Consider the following 15,164-nt stretch of genomic DNA (forward strand, 5'->3'; position numbering starts at 1 on the left):
AAAACAAATAGATAATGGAGTTACAGAGGGAACATTACCTACATAACGAAAGATGACAAACAACAGTGAATCATTTGTTCTTAGCCAAGGCAAACAATACAAAAGAGAAAAATATTTTGGAAAAAATAAAATAAAATAAAAACAGAGTCAGCACCAGATGCAACACAATTAAACTGAACACAGTCCCTAGTGTTTACAAGAAAATCCTCTCTCACAGTTATCCAAACAAGTCTATTCACTTGAAACCCGGAGGGCTTTAAACGAAAGCACACATCTCTTTAGGGCCTCCTAGACTATTTTTACTGCTATCTAAATTTTATGCACCCAGCAACGCCAGTAATACATATCAGCAAGACTGCGACCACCACTTCAGAACGCTCCTGCAATCTACCAACTCTTGCATCCAATTCAGCTGGGTTCAATTCATTTTAGCAATCATTTGGGTGGCCAAGCTTGGATGCTTATAAAGATCTCCCAAATGGTTTCCTCTTTTCTTTCATTCAAACTTTCCTCTATACCACCAATGCTATTCTTCTTTCCAAAGCTCAACTCTTCTTTTGCCATCTAGAGACCCTCAATAAGGTTTTATTGAGGGTCTCTAGATGGCAAAAGATAGAAAATAGACAATCACTTTCCAGGTGGCATTAAAAGCCCTCTGTAATCTAGCATCATTTTTCTCTAATGTATTTATCCCATAAGAAAAGAGTCTTAATATGTTTACCTAGTTCTGCCTTTCTGTAAGCTACTTCTGAAACATAATTTCCATGTAACTGTTTTCTTATATTATTTAACATGAGCACAAAGTCTAAAGATGTAGATTAGTGAGAGTTTTGGCAATCTACAACCTTTTGTGAAATATCTAGTATAAAATATTATAGTGATATAAAACACCTAATATTTATAAAGTGGATTGTGATGCACAATTTTAATCCATTTAGAATGTTCAAATCAATGTACAAAGAATAGAATTTGTAATTATCAGAGGACAAGGGAAGAAATGTTGCACTTTAGAAATGGAGTCTGTATCTTCCCGCAAATTCCTTTTCCAAACTTGCTTTTCCTCTCTGCCTAGTCAGTCAAATAATTCCCTGTATTTATAGGACACTTGTAAAGCACTTAGAACAGTATGTAAATTCACACTAAATAATGCATAATGCTTATAGGAATCTGTTTCCCAACTTGCTGCAGCCATCATCACATAGAAGGAAAAAGAGAAGGACAACTAGAAGTAAAAAGCAGCGCATGTTTTTTAAAAGCTAAGATAGAATAATGTGCATTTTTAATGTTGTAGACTTAGATACCATAGCTAGAAGCTGTATTTATTTAATCTAACTCACTTAATTCATGTCTATACAGAGGGCAAATTAAAGTTTTAGAAGAATAATTTAATGGGTTCTTGGTTAATATGTTTTTAATGAAAATGTGGAGCGGAACAACTACATATCTTAATGAAATGAACTGATAAGTTCTTGATACAGGAATACCATGGAGATAATTACAGGTTTGGTTCCACAAATAAAGTGAATACTGCAATAAAGCGAGTCACAAATTTTTTGGTTTCTCAGTGTATATAAAAGTTATGTTTACACTATACTGTAATCTGTTAAGTGTGAATTATATCTAAAAAATGTACATACCTTAATTTAAAAATACTTTATTGCTAAAAGATGCTAAGCATCATCTGAGCCTTCAGCGATTAGTAATCTTTTTGCAATAGTAACATCAAAGATCACTGATCACAGATCACCATAAAAACATAATAATAATGAAAAAGCTTGAAATATTGTGAGAATTACCAAAAGGTGACACAGAGACATGAAATGAGCAAATGCCGTTAGAAAAATGGATCAACACACTAGCATCATTGCCACAAACCTTCAATTTGTAAAAAACAAAAAGAACCCCGCAATATCTTTAAAGCACAGTAAAGCGAAGCACAATAAAACAGAGTATGCCTTTATACAATTAGATAAGGGCTTATGGATGCATTTTTGGTGCCACTGAAACCTGGGAGAGTGGGAATGAGACCTTCCTAAAAAGTCAGAGTGCAGTTGTTCATGGCGTGCTCATTCAAAGAAGGAATATTTAATGAGTATCTATCATGTCCCAGGCACACTGTGCATGGAATTTGCAGTGAATAAAACTAAACACATTCATTGATCTCTTGAAGCTTAAAGTCCAGAGAGGGAAAGATATTTGGTCAAGTATTCACACATATCAATATATAAAAAAGTATGCAGCGTTATACATGAGAGAAAGAGAGTTTTATAAGAATACGTGACAATATCTCTGACACTAGAGGTGAGGGAAAGCGTCTTCCCTGATGTGACACCTTGGCTGAGATCTATAAAATGAGCAGGAGTTAACATGAAGTAGGGAAGTAGTTAAGGATGGAGTGGTACACTGAATAATGGCCCCACTGGATAAGTGGTCACATGCTAATTCCTCGACCTGTAAATATGTTGCTATACTTGGCAGAGATGACTCTGCCAATACAATTAAATTAAAGATCTTGAGAGTGGGTGATTTTCCGGGATTATCAAGATGTGTGCAATGTACTCAGAAGAGTTCTTATAAGAGGCAGAAAGGCTGGAGTCAGAAGAGGCAATGTGACAATAAAAGCAGAGGGAGAGAAGGCCATAAGGTGACAGAAGCAGAAGAAAAGGCAATGTGAAGACTGATGGAAGCACAGTGGTGAGACTGCTGGCTTTGACAAGGGAAGAGAGCCATGAGCAAAGGAGTGCAAGCAGCCTCTAGAAGCTAGAAAATGCGAGGAAAAGTCCTCTTCTCTATAGACATCAGAAGAAATACCCTGCTAATCCAAATGAGTTCTAAAAGGCCAAAGAATATCCAGGCAAAGGAAACTCTTTGTGATGAGATAGAGTTTTGCATATTTGAGAACTTGAGAGAGCTGATATTGCTGAAGCACAGAAATCTAGGACAAAAGGGAAATGCAAAAGCTAAAACTGTGCAAGATATTAGAAACCAACTATTGTCAAAACCTCATTTGATGAATGAAGATAAAATATAATTTACTTAAGACCATCGAATCCATTAGCAATTCACCAAAGATGTAAAAAAAAAAAAGAATCCAAATTTGGTCTGTATGCAATGCATTTATCCATTCAGTCATTTACAAAGCATTTATTGACTGTCTGCTAGGTTGGGGCATGGTGGCAGAGGCTCGATAGAATCATGAAGGAATAAAGCATAGTTGCTGACTCACTGTCTTCCCGTCCTTCTAATATTGCCGTACCTCTCTATCACTTTCACTACACAAGAAGCACCTTGAAAGCAACTACTGTTTCTCGGATGACCCATGTCTAAAACTTGCCAGAATGTCCTAAATAAAATTTGCTAGTTAAGCAGAAGTTATGTAATCTGTTTTAGTTTGACCATGGCATGATTATGTCAGGCTGCTAATGGAATATAGGGAAGATGAACTTACTATGAGTATATACTGGCCTGTGTGCGGCCATGAGCTCTGGGAACCACTTTAGAAATATGATGTAATGATAACAAGAAGCTTCAACACACATTGCATCATTTAATCCAAGCAACTTCTCTACAAGGGAGTGGGAGTACATCTCAAAATGTCTACCTTTCTAGGGCATCATCTGGAATCGTCACTGTTTCTAGCTCTGTGATGGAAACTCAATACTCTCTGACTCCAGTTTTCCCCTAAGCAGAATGAGAATATGAACAGTAACTTTCAGATTGGTAGTAAGGATTGAATAATATATGTCAAATATATGTAACTTACCTAGCAATCTGACATATAGTAGGCATTCAACAATCATTTGTTGAGTGAATAAATGAATGAATGAATAAATAAATGAATTTTGCGTGTGTGTGGGGGGGTGTATGGGTGTGTAGTCTAGCAGATGTGAGACTTCCTGTGGGTCCGCTGGAACACAGAATTTGTGAATTGAGAATCAGTTTGTGCAGGAGGTAGTTAAAAATCCTGGATTCCAGACGTGGCTCAATCGCTATCTATATGAGATTATGCTAACCTCTATAAACTTCAGTTCCTTCATCTGAGAAATACAGCTATAAATCTCTACTCTGCCCCCGACTGGATCATTTTAGGGATTAAGTGACAAAGTTACAATTTTTAAAATTTCTGTTCCAATAAAATCATAATAAAATAAGTGGGATTTTTATAAAAAAGTATTATTAATATATATGTTATTATTAAGGAACATTCTATTTGACTGCATTGTTTTTCCAAAACTTTAGCATATCTAGTTTAGACACTGTTCAATTTTTGTTCATGAGCTTTTACTAAGACTCTCTGTGTTCACCATGAATAATAGGTCCATGCATAGTAAAGTAAAAGTACATTTGTTTTTCTCAGAAAAGCATGAGCCACACATTTTGAGGTTGTGTATTGTACCTACACTATTATTTTCAATTTCTACACTGCCAGTCTCTTTTTACTGATATTTCCAACCGCACCCAGAGATATTTTTAAGGCCTTTTGGAATGACACAGAATGGGTACCTTCCAAGAAAGGACATCTCTTGCCTGTAATTTCCCCTATGTTGTCTGTTGGGAGTTTCAAGTGTTGACATCTGAGAGCTGAAACATGCACTTGTGATGATGCCTTTCAATCCTTCTCATGAGACTCTGCAGAGGCAGGTGGCATAAATCTCTAGTGTCTAAATTGTATTTCATACAAATCCGTTCTTTGTCAACTGCAAATAAGATGTGTGTGTGTGTGGCAGGGGGGTGGGGAAAGGGATCACAGCACTTTGAATAAAAAGAAATCCATTTGATTCTGTTCTAAAACTAATAGATTTTGAACATGGGGTAGATAATTTCTCCTTACTGGGTAGCAGTGTCCTCATCTGCATCATATAATCCTGGAAAGGTCCATAGAGATTACTAGGTTTATAACCTAATAATCTGTGCCTATAATTCTGGTCCATTCCAGTTGGAGACATTGTGATATATGAGTAAAAGCCTGAACACTGTGGTCTGATGGATTAGAGCCCCAGTCTCAAATCTGCCACTTTCTAGTTGTGATACTTAGAGAAACTATCACGTTTATTTTTAGACTGAAAAACTGAGGATTCAGGTGGGGACAATTTACCTATCCCATAAGATTTTGTAGAGGATTAAATGAAAAATAGTGTATCAAATCAACAGCATAGAAATATGGCAGACTAAGTTAACCTTAATCCCTCTAGAAATAAATCCTTAGACAAGTTAAATGATATGCAGCAATGATAAAAAATGTGAATACATATAGTTCAACAACAAAATAAATCTTTAGGAGGTATGAAGTGAAGATGAAATAACAGCATTAACAATAGGAATTAGCATAGTGGTCACCCTTGGAGGGAGTAGGCTATCAGAGGAAGAAGAAGAAGAAGGAAGAGGAGGAGGAGGAGAAGGAGAAGAAGAAAAAAAAAAAGAAAAAAGAGGACGAGGGAGAGGAGAGGAGGAGAGGAAAGTGGCAGGAAAGATGACAAAGTTCTGGACCAGGAAGTCTGAAGAAATTGTAACTAAGTCTACACATAATGCTGAGAAATTTCAATTGCTTCACTTAGTGAAATTTTGGGGAATACGTCTAACATACAGAGAGGTGGCAAAGCAGCTTGTCTGTTTTCACTTGGGTTCTAGGAAAACACACATATATGGACACACACACACAAACATACCCCACATCTCTCCCTTGAGAAATGGAGTGGGCTCATGCTTCACACGGGCTAAATGTATACTGCCCATATGGTCCAGGATGCAGGAGTTAAGAAATTACCATAAAATATGGTCATAGATTGGCAATAATTTTAGGATTTCCGATAAAACAAATGTAAACCTCACTTGAAGTTCACTCTTAAAAAGTTAGGTTGTTCTCACAGAAAAAGCCCTGAATAGATGAGCACACAATGTCTTATTACAAAACAGATGAGATAACCATATGTCACAAATGAGGATAAACAGACATAACATATTGGAGGATTAGAATCTCAAGAATATCAGATAATAGAACTATTTTTAACAGGAACAAAGAGACTATAGAATAGCATGTTTGACTTAAACTTTTAAAAATGAAAGAATAAAAACAAAAATAAAATTCTATAAAGAAAAGAAGCAAATAAGCCATTAAAAATAAAACTTAAATGCATAAATTAAGCCACAGAATGGATCCTGCTGAAGAGAAGTAGAATAAAATATATTTGAATAAGCTATACTCAACATAGGACAGTAACATAAAGGGAAGGAAAATTAAAAATTATTATTAAACAAACTGAAGGAGAGAATGAAAGGGTCCAACATAAACCTAAAACAGAATTACAAGATGAGTGAATAGAATGATATAAAAGGCATTATTCTAAGTACAATGGCTCTTAATTCCATAATTTTCTGTGCTAATGAAACATATGAATCTTCATATGTAGAAACAGCACAGATCCCAATCAGAATTAAAGAAAAAAAACCATCACAAGATACATCAATGGTAAAACTGAAATATATAAGAGACAAGGGTGAATACATATCTTTTCTGATTGCTTTTAAGATTACCTAAAAAAATCAAAACTTAGAAATAACAGTTGCCTTCTCAATGAGGAAACATACAATGGACTTTTATTTTCCAAGCTAATGGCAAAACAAACTTCCCACTTGGAATTCTGCACCCAGGTAAACAATTACACAAGAGTGAGGGTAAAATGAAATGCTTTTTAGGCAATGAATAAAAAGTTTAACACTGACAGTCTCTGTTGAAAAAAATACTGAAGGAATTACATCAGGAAAATGGAAAGGAAACCCAGAAGAACTGGCTTGGGTAATCAAAACAGCACGACACTGGCACAAAAACAGACACATAGATCAATGGAACAGAATAGGGAGCCCAGAAATAAGCCTACACCTCTATGGTCAGTTAGTCTACAACAAAGGAGGCAAGAATATACAATGGTAAAAGACAATCTCTTCAACAAGTAGTGGTGGGGAAACTGGACAGCTCCATGTAACAGAATGAGCTTAGAACACTTCATCACACCATATACAAAAGTGAACTACTGAACAAGGTACTCAGGCAGTCCTATCCACCCAGAGATCAGACAACATCTCCAACTCCCTGAGCCCCTGATAACAAGCCAACCATGGATCCCACTGCAGACCCAATAACAGTCTAACAACCAGTTCCAACCAGCATGATTGCGATTCCTGGGAGTAATCCCATCATCCTGGGGAACAGAGAGGAGACGGTCTTTACCTGCTGAAGCTAGTCTGTAAAGACTGAAAGAGATGTTTCCTCTATTAAATCCACAGACACCAACACAAGGCAATACAGATCATGAAGAATCAGGTAAATATGACACTATCAAAGAAAAGTAAGAAAGTTCTAACTGACTCCAAAGCAACGGACATCAGTTAATATCCTGACAAAGAATTCAAATTAATTATCTCAAAGAAAGCCAATGAAATACAAGAGAACACAGATAGATAACTAAACAAAATCTGGAAAACAATGAATAAACAAGATGAGAACTTTAATAAAGAAACAGAAACCATAAAAAAAGAACCAAACAGAAATCCTGGAGCTGGAGAAAATGACTGTCTCTGGGCTGGGGGGTGGAGGAAATGAGATGTTGATTAAAGGGTACAAACTTCCAGGTGCAAGATGAATACATTCTGGGGATCTAATATTCAGCATGGTGACTATAGTTAACAATATTGTATTATTTACTTGAAAGTTACTAAGATAGGAAATCTTAAATGTTCTCACCACACACACAAAAAATGTAACTATGTGATGTGATACATGTATTATCTAATTCTATTGTGGTAAATATTTTGCAATATATACATGTATCAAATCATCATGTACACTTTAAACTTATACGATGTTATATATCAATAATATTTCAATAAACCTGATTTTTTAATTTTAATTTCTTTTTTTTAAAGAATTCATTGGTTTATTTATTTATTTATTTGGTCCTCGTTGCTGTGTGCAGGCTTTCTCTAGTTGTGGTGGTGCGCGGGCTTCTCATTGTGGTGGCTTCTCTTATTGTGGAGCACAGGCGCTAGGTGTATGGGCTTCAGTAGTTGTGGCACGCGGGCTTTAGAGTGCAGGCTCAGTAGTTGTGGTGCACGGGCTTAGTTGCTCCGTGGCATGTGGGATCCTCCTGGACCAGGGATTGAACCCGTGTCTCCTGCATTGGCAGGCAGATTCTTAACCACTGCGCCACCAAGGAAGTCCCAAGCTGATTTTTTTTAAAAAAGAAAGCAAAAGATACAGAGACGTGTTTATAGACAGTGAAATAAAATATACACCAATGCAATTCTTTTTGTGAAGGTTTATTGAACAACCACTGGTAAAATTCTGAGAACAAAAGTAGTTTATTCAGGTATTTTTTATTTCAAACAAAACCACAGAAAGTACTTGTAAATGATATTTGAACGTGAGACCTACCTAGCTAAGCTTAGAGAACAAGAATATGAAAGTATAACTAATGTTTTTACTTGTTTTCTGTTCCAATCTGTAGGGTTTATACCATTTGCAACCAAAAGAGTTTTAACTCAAAATGGATCAAACAAGTAAATAAGCAAACTGACTTTCTGGCTCATATAACTGACCCTTGTTTTAATTTAAATTAGGGGTCTTCTGATTTCTTTCTTTGCAGCTCTTCCATTGATTTTATCCATAGTATAGCAGCATGTTGACAATATAGCAACAAAATTTCTGGCCTTGTGTTCCCATATTTCAGGTTCTAGGGTGAGTCATAGCATTCTTTCCAGTATCTCCAAAATAGGGGAGCAACTCCTATTCTTAAAGCACCAGCAAACACTACCTCACGTAATATTGTTCCAAATTGGACCATGCGCTCAATGTGGAACCAATCAGTAAAAATGGGGGATGGGATATGTCAACTGGGTTACACTGCAAGTTAGTCTCCTCCTAACCAAGTGGCTGTGTGTTACAGAAGGGCAGCTCTTAAAGCAAAATGTGGTATTATTAATGGGGAAAAAATAAACTAAGGCAACTACAAAATCTTCAGTATAACATTAGCTTAAGGAAAAAGAATTTGAAGCAGTAATTTTTTTTCCGGTATGAAGTTTGCAACTAAGATAGTCTTGATAGAGAATTCACCGAAAGGTCGTTTGATAAGACAATCCCCACCAGAGTGATGATGACGTCAGAGAGATATTATGAGACTCAGGGCTCCGAGGACAGTTGGAAAGAAAAGTGAGGCTGAAAATAAGAATTCTTTATTGAAGTAGCCAGAAGGCCAGAAGAGGGTATGAGAGAAAAGGAGAAAAGGAAAGCACACTAGACTAGGAGTCTGGAGAACAAACACGGCTCCCTATCTCTGCAGAAAACTAATTTTACACAATCTCTCTAATTGGATATTAGGATGACATGGAACAGAAAATAAAGCAGTGCTGCATCATGATCTCCTTCACTGAGAGACCAAGCAGCTACCCATGTATACAGCTCTCTTACTCCTTTCCCCACACAGGGGATATATGGTTACTGCAGACTAGATTCAATGTGTAGGCAGATCACCTTAACACCAAAAAGCCACAGCCTTGGTATCCCACCAGTCTTTATACTGTTGTAGTCACAAAAGACCAAGCCCTGCAGGCCAGTTCACAGCTGCCCCATTACAGATGTTGTCCAATAGAACAGGGATTTCACAATAAACAAGACAAAAGCATGAGTCCACATTTATCTTAACTTCACAGGTTCCAAATAAACAGTATCATGAGAAGGCAGACATAAGGTCTTTTTTCAATCTACACGTAGGTCAACTCAGATCCAATGTTTATCTTTTACTTTTAAAACTTGTACTCACATGAGATGAAATAAGAACAACCTGAAACCTAGAAGCATGTTGCCATAACCTCCAAGACCAGACCAGAATAGAGAGTATCATTTTGCTGCAATAAGTTTTTTTTAATTTGTTAAGGAGAGGGACATAGAATTTTGTATCGGAATCCTACCATATTTGAGTTATGGTTTATTAGTTTAATTATATTTATTTGTATAGGAAACAACTATATATAATTCTGATACTATAGTGTGGCTTTAATAATTCTTTCCAATCTCTTTCTTGTCTTATGCATTTCTACATTCCAAGGTCAAAAGCCCTGCAAACAGTCTACAGTATGTAACAGGAATGGGTAAACTTTACTGTATAATCAGTCTCCATAAGGGCATTACTTCATCTCTCTCATTCACACCTCTATTCCTAACACCCAGCTGATTGCCAAGACTATGGTAGGTGCCCAACATTTGTTAAATAAATAGCATATATATAACTTAATGCTGTTGGACGTGGGTGGGGACAACATATCAAATGAAATAGTCCTAGTGAAAGCAGCTAGCCTAAGCCCTGGCAATAACAGATAGATGTATTTGTTTCTTAGTGCTACTGTAACGAAGTACCACAGATGTGGGTGGCGTAACACAACAGAAACAAATTCTTTCACAGTTCAGAAGGAAAGAAGTTCAAAATCAAGGTGTTGGTAAGTTTGGTTCCTTCTTCAGGTGTCAGGAGGAGAATCTGTCCCATGCCTCTCTCCTAGCTTCCAGCAGCTGCTGACACTCCTTAGCGTTCCTTGGCTTGCACCTACATAACTCCAATCTCTGACTCCACACCGACACATGTGCTTGTGTCTCTTTTACTCTTCTTATAAGGAAAACAGTCTTGTTGGATTAAAGGCCCATCCTCCTCCAGTGTGACCTCATCTTAACTAAACTGTATGTGCAAAAACCCTATTTCAAAATAAGGTCGCGCTCTGAGGTTTGGAAAAGGACATGAATTTTGGAGGGACACTATTTACCCAGTGTAGTAGACAATCAATAATACTGAAACTCACTTTACTTAAAAGCAATTAAATGTATGTTCATTAAAACAAAACACGATTATACAGTTGACCCTTGATCAACATGGGGGCTAACGCATGTATAACCTATGGTTGGCCCTCTAGATCCACGGTTCCTCCATATCCGTGAAGTCAGCCAACCACAGACCAGGTAGTACTTCAGTATTCACTATTAAAAAAAATTTGTTTGTAAGTGGACCCATGCAGTTCCAATTCGCATTTCTCAAGGGCCAACTGTATGTTGAATTGATAGACATCATGCATTATATGCAACTCTACAGAACAAGTGAAAGTAATAAAATTCAGCAGGAGTTGAATTCCATAATATAGTCCTGCTGGGTCTATGTCCATGACCTCTGGCAGAATTCAATATTTGCATTGGCCTAGATGCTTTAGAAATGGACACAGACTCGGACACAGACTCAATTCTAGCCACAGTCCTTCTGCTCTGTCAAAGACCAACCAAGATCTTCTCACTTGGTTAAACCCACCAGCACTAAAGCAGTCCAGAACAATGTTTGTCCTCTTTCTATGTCAGGGGATGGGGAGAGGATGGGAGGAGGAGAGCAGGTAATTACACATACTTCTAAATAGTATGAGACTTCTCCCCTCTACACACTAAATGACCTAAATGGCAATTCCATTATCTTAAATGTTAGAGAAAATTAAAGAATATTATTTCAGACTCTTTCTTGCCCTCTCCCAAATATCTATCTCCATCTTTATTTATTTCACTGTTTACCATGAGGAATATTTCTCCAAATAGTTCCATGGCCCATATTCCTCAATTCATGCAGATGTTTGCTCAAATATCACGTTAGCAGTTTGGATTCCCTTCTATATCATCATATGTTTATATTAACTTGCCATTCATTATTTTTTATTTATTTTTAAAATATGGAACATTATGTGTATACTTATTTATATGTTACGTATTATTTATTCATTGCTTGTTGCTCTGCAAAAATGCAAATATTCAAACATGCACGCATACAAACAAATATGACATGCAAGTAAATATTAGGCATTTTGTAGACCTTGCCTTCGAGGTGTACAAATGAATACACAGACTGTGTTGTGGCAAATATTGTTTTCTAAATACTTCTAAGAGTTAACTATGGGCTTTTATGTTCACAAAATAAAAATACTAGAACTTGTTTACACATTAGTTTGAATTTTATAGAATTTTCAGAGTCATGGCAGATATTGGTTCATTAAGCCAAAACAATGTCATAGGAGATAGGCTCGGTTATGTATTTATTATGAACCCATAATATTAAGAAGGGGAACTTGCTTGCACAATTCATTTAATCTGTCTCATAGTAAATGTTTGCCATTGTTAATTAACTGATCAATCTGACTCAATTATTGGACAGAGCAATGTAGAAACCCTTATACTTGGAGCAAATGTAGGAAATACAACATATAAAATAGATTGGGACGTGTAATGAGGGTTGTCTGCTGGATTATAAATGCTTAAATGTATTTTTCTCCCCCTCTACGACTGAAGTTTTAATACAACTTAATGCAGGTGGATGAGTTTAGAAAATAATTAATTTCCATGTGCCTCTACCGGCGGTTGCCTGCTAGGCACTTAAGAAGACAGCGGAAGGCTCAGCAAGCATCCAAAGCAGGTGGAGGCAGCTGGGTCGCAGCATGTGGGGTCTGAGGGAGCGGCGTGAGAGTAACCAGACTCGGCCCACAGGGCCTGAGTACACTGAACATCAGGACCTGCGGATATGCGAGGAAAGAGGGGGATGCGACCTGGGGCTCTGACACATCCCTGCGTGCTATTAGGGTCATGCTTATATGAAGACAGTGTTCTTCCAGGTGGAGGAAGAGACAGGGGGTGCGATTCGACTGATTCACATGCACTCATCTTCTCTCAAACTGCTCTGTCTGGCTTGTTCACTTGACCCTGGACAAGTCACTGAACTTTGCAGGCATGCAGAATAGCAGCTATGTACCTAATTCAGAGGTAGGCAAATGAGATCTCAGAGGAGTGTAGTGAGGACTGTTTTCAATATTTTAAAAAGAAGACTTAAAATATATATATATAAATATATTAAACTTAAATCATGCAGTGTGTCATTTCCAGAAAGGGTAGAAGAAAATGGTCAATGGTACAGGCTTTGAACTCACACAGACCTCTATTTGAATACTAGCGTTACTGCTTACCTCTGTCTCTGGCTCCTGTTTTTAAAAAAACCTCTCTGAAGCTTACATTATCTTCCCATCTCCATTGGGTTGGTACTGAGATATTTCTTTTCTTCAAATGAATAAATTAAGATAATTGCATTTAGAATATTTAGCATGTGGTTAAAAAAATGAGCAAAGGCTCATTGAACATATACTATGGGATATATAAAATTAGGTAGAGAGGTTACAAAGATTAATAAAACACAATTGTTATCCCAGAGAAGCTAATGATCTAGTGGGGAAAACAAGTACGGGCAGGTAATTTGCCAGATGGCAACTGTACCAAGAGTTAGGAACACAATGTGACACCCTAACCAAGCCTGTGACCTCTGGTGGAGGTGACACAGGAGCTACACTCTGAAGAATGTGTAGGATTTGGCCATATTGGATGCTGTCTTGGGCGCTGGCTTATTTCTAGGAAAAAAAAAAACTAACTCTGAAGTTCTAAAAAAATAAAAAGCAATAGAAGAAAAACAGTCATAAAGTAGAACCGAAAGATGGCTTTGTATGCAATTAATACACGGAATGGTGCCAAACGCCAGAGAGGAGAACTATAAGGCACCCTACACCCTTAACAAGCAGCCACAGGCAAGCTTTCTGTGCAAATCCTCTAATCCTATTGATCCTGCCTGGAAAGCACTGAGGCCAGTCAGCAATGCAGCAGGGTGAAGATAGGCAGCAAGTGCACACGGCAGGCACTGCATGCTTCGGGAAACTTAATCATATAACCTTCTTCATTACTCACGAAATCACTCACTGTCAATACTCCAGCCACGGCCTCCCTGACTACTGCTGTTTAAGATCCTGTCAATCTTCTCCTGCGATTTTGCCAAACAAATTCACTCAGAGCTATTTACAGGCAGTATTATCTCTGCTAACATTACACCATTTGTGTAGTACAGAAACAGGAAAATAAAACTCATTCTAACCCTTTCGTCTGGCATTCCCTTTGCAAAAGGCAAAGGCTCCCTCTCGATGAGTAAGGGCTGAGGTAGAAATACAGTTCTATACTGTTGTTAAAAGCCAGAATAAGAGCCGACTTTTATTATTCCATGGAAGATTTTTGCCCTGAATCGCATAATGCCACCACTATGGTCATGACATTAACCAAGAACCATTATTGACTATCTCACTCTCCATCAGGTCATATATATGCTGTCAGGGATTCCCATAACAACCCTGTAAATTCATTATTATCCCTCTCATGCAGAGATATATATGCACAGAGGAATTAAAAAAAAACTTCTCCAAGAAGACTATCTAGTGACAGAGAAGCACAATTTAAACCCAGGTTTGCCTGCTGCCATAGTCCTTATAATTTCCACTGCTAAGTGCATATTTAGTCAATTCTCCATATGACAATTGTTGACATAGGGATAAAATTCCTACTTACTGACTTTCAGAATTAGAGGTAAATTGACTTAACCAGTAGATCTTTTCTGAAATAGTGATAAATTAACTTTGGAGCATCCTTAGAAAATAAGAATGCTTTGCCATCATACTTAAGGGACAGTCTGAGATGTAAAGATTTCTGTGGGACGTAAACCACCCACAGAATCTATTTTGCTCTTCAATATGTAAACTGAATTTCATATTCATGCTAATTTCATCAAATTCAGTTTCAAATACGAACTAACTCTCTAAAGTGCTTGTTTTGATAGATGTATGCCAGCTTCTTAATAACCTAAGGTCACTGCAAAGATAGCATATTCCTACCAACTTATTTCTTTTCCTCAATCCCAATACCCACTTTCTTTCATTTATTTGAATCCCTTGGTCAATGAACTCCAATGTCCCAACTGACTACACAATACTCCAGGTAGAATTGTGGTCATCGTTATTCTCTCTCACTCCCACAATCAATCAGTCACCATTTGACATTGTTTCTACATTCTTAATAACTCTTGAATCCATTTTTCTCATCTCCACCATTCTAGAGCTTTAATTCATTCCCTTGGCATTGACTGCATGGACAGTTTAAAGAGACTTAAATCAACTGTTCACCTTCCATGTTTACCCTCTCCCAACAGACCTCCCTTTACTATCTACCACATTAATTATTGTGAAATGATCTTGTTTAAAATGATCCAAAGTCGAAAAAGAATACATGTATATGCATA

This window comes from Grampus griseus (assembly GCF_964374135.1).
Source record: "Grampus griseus genome assembly, chromosome: 19".
Taxonomy (NCBI): Eukaryota; Metazoa; Chordata; class Mammalia; order Artiodactyla; family Delphinidae; genus Grampus; species Grampus griseus.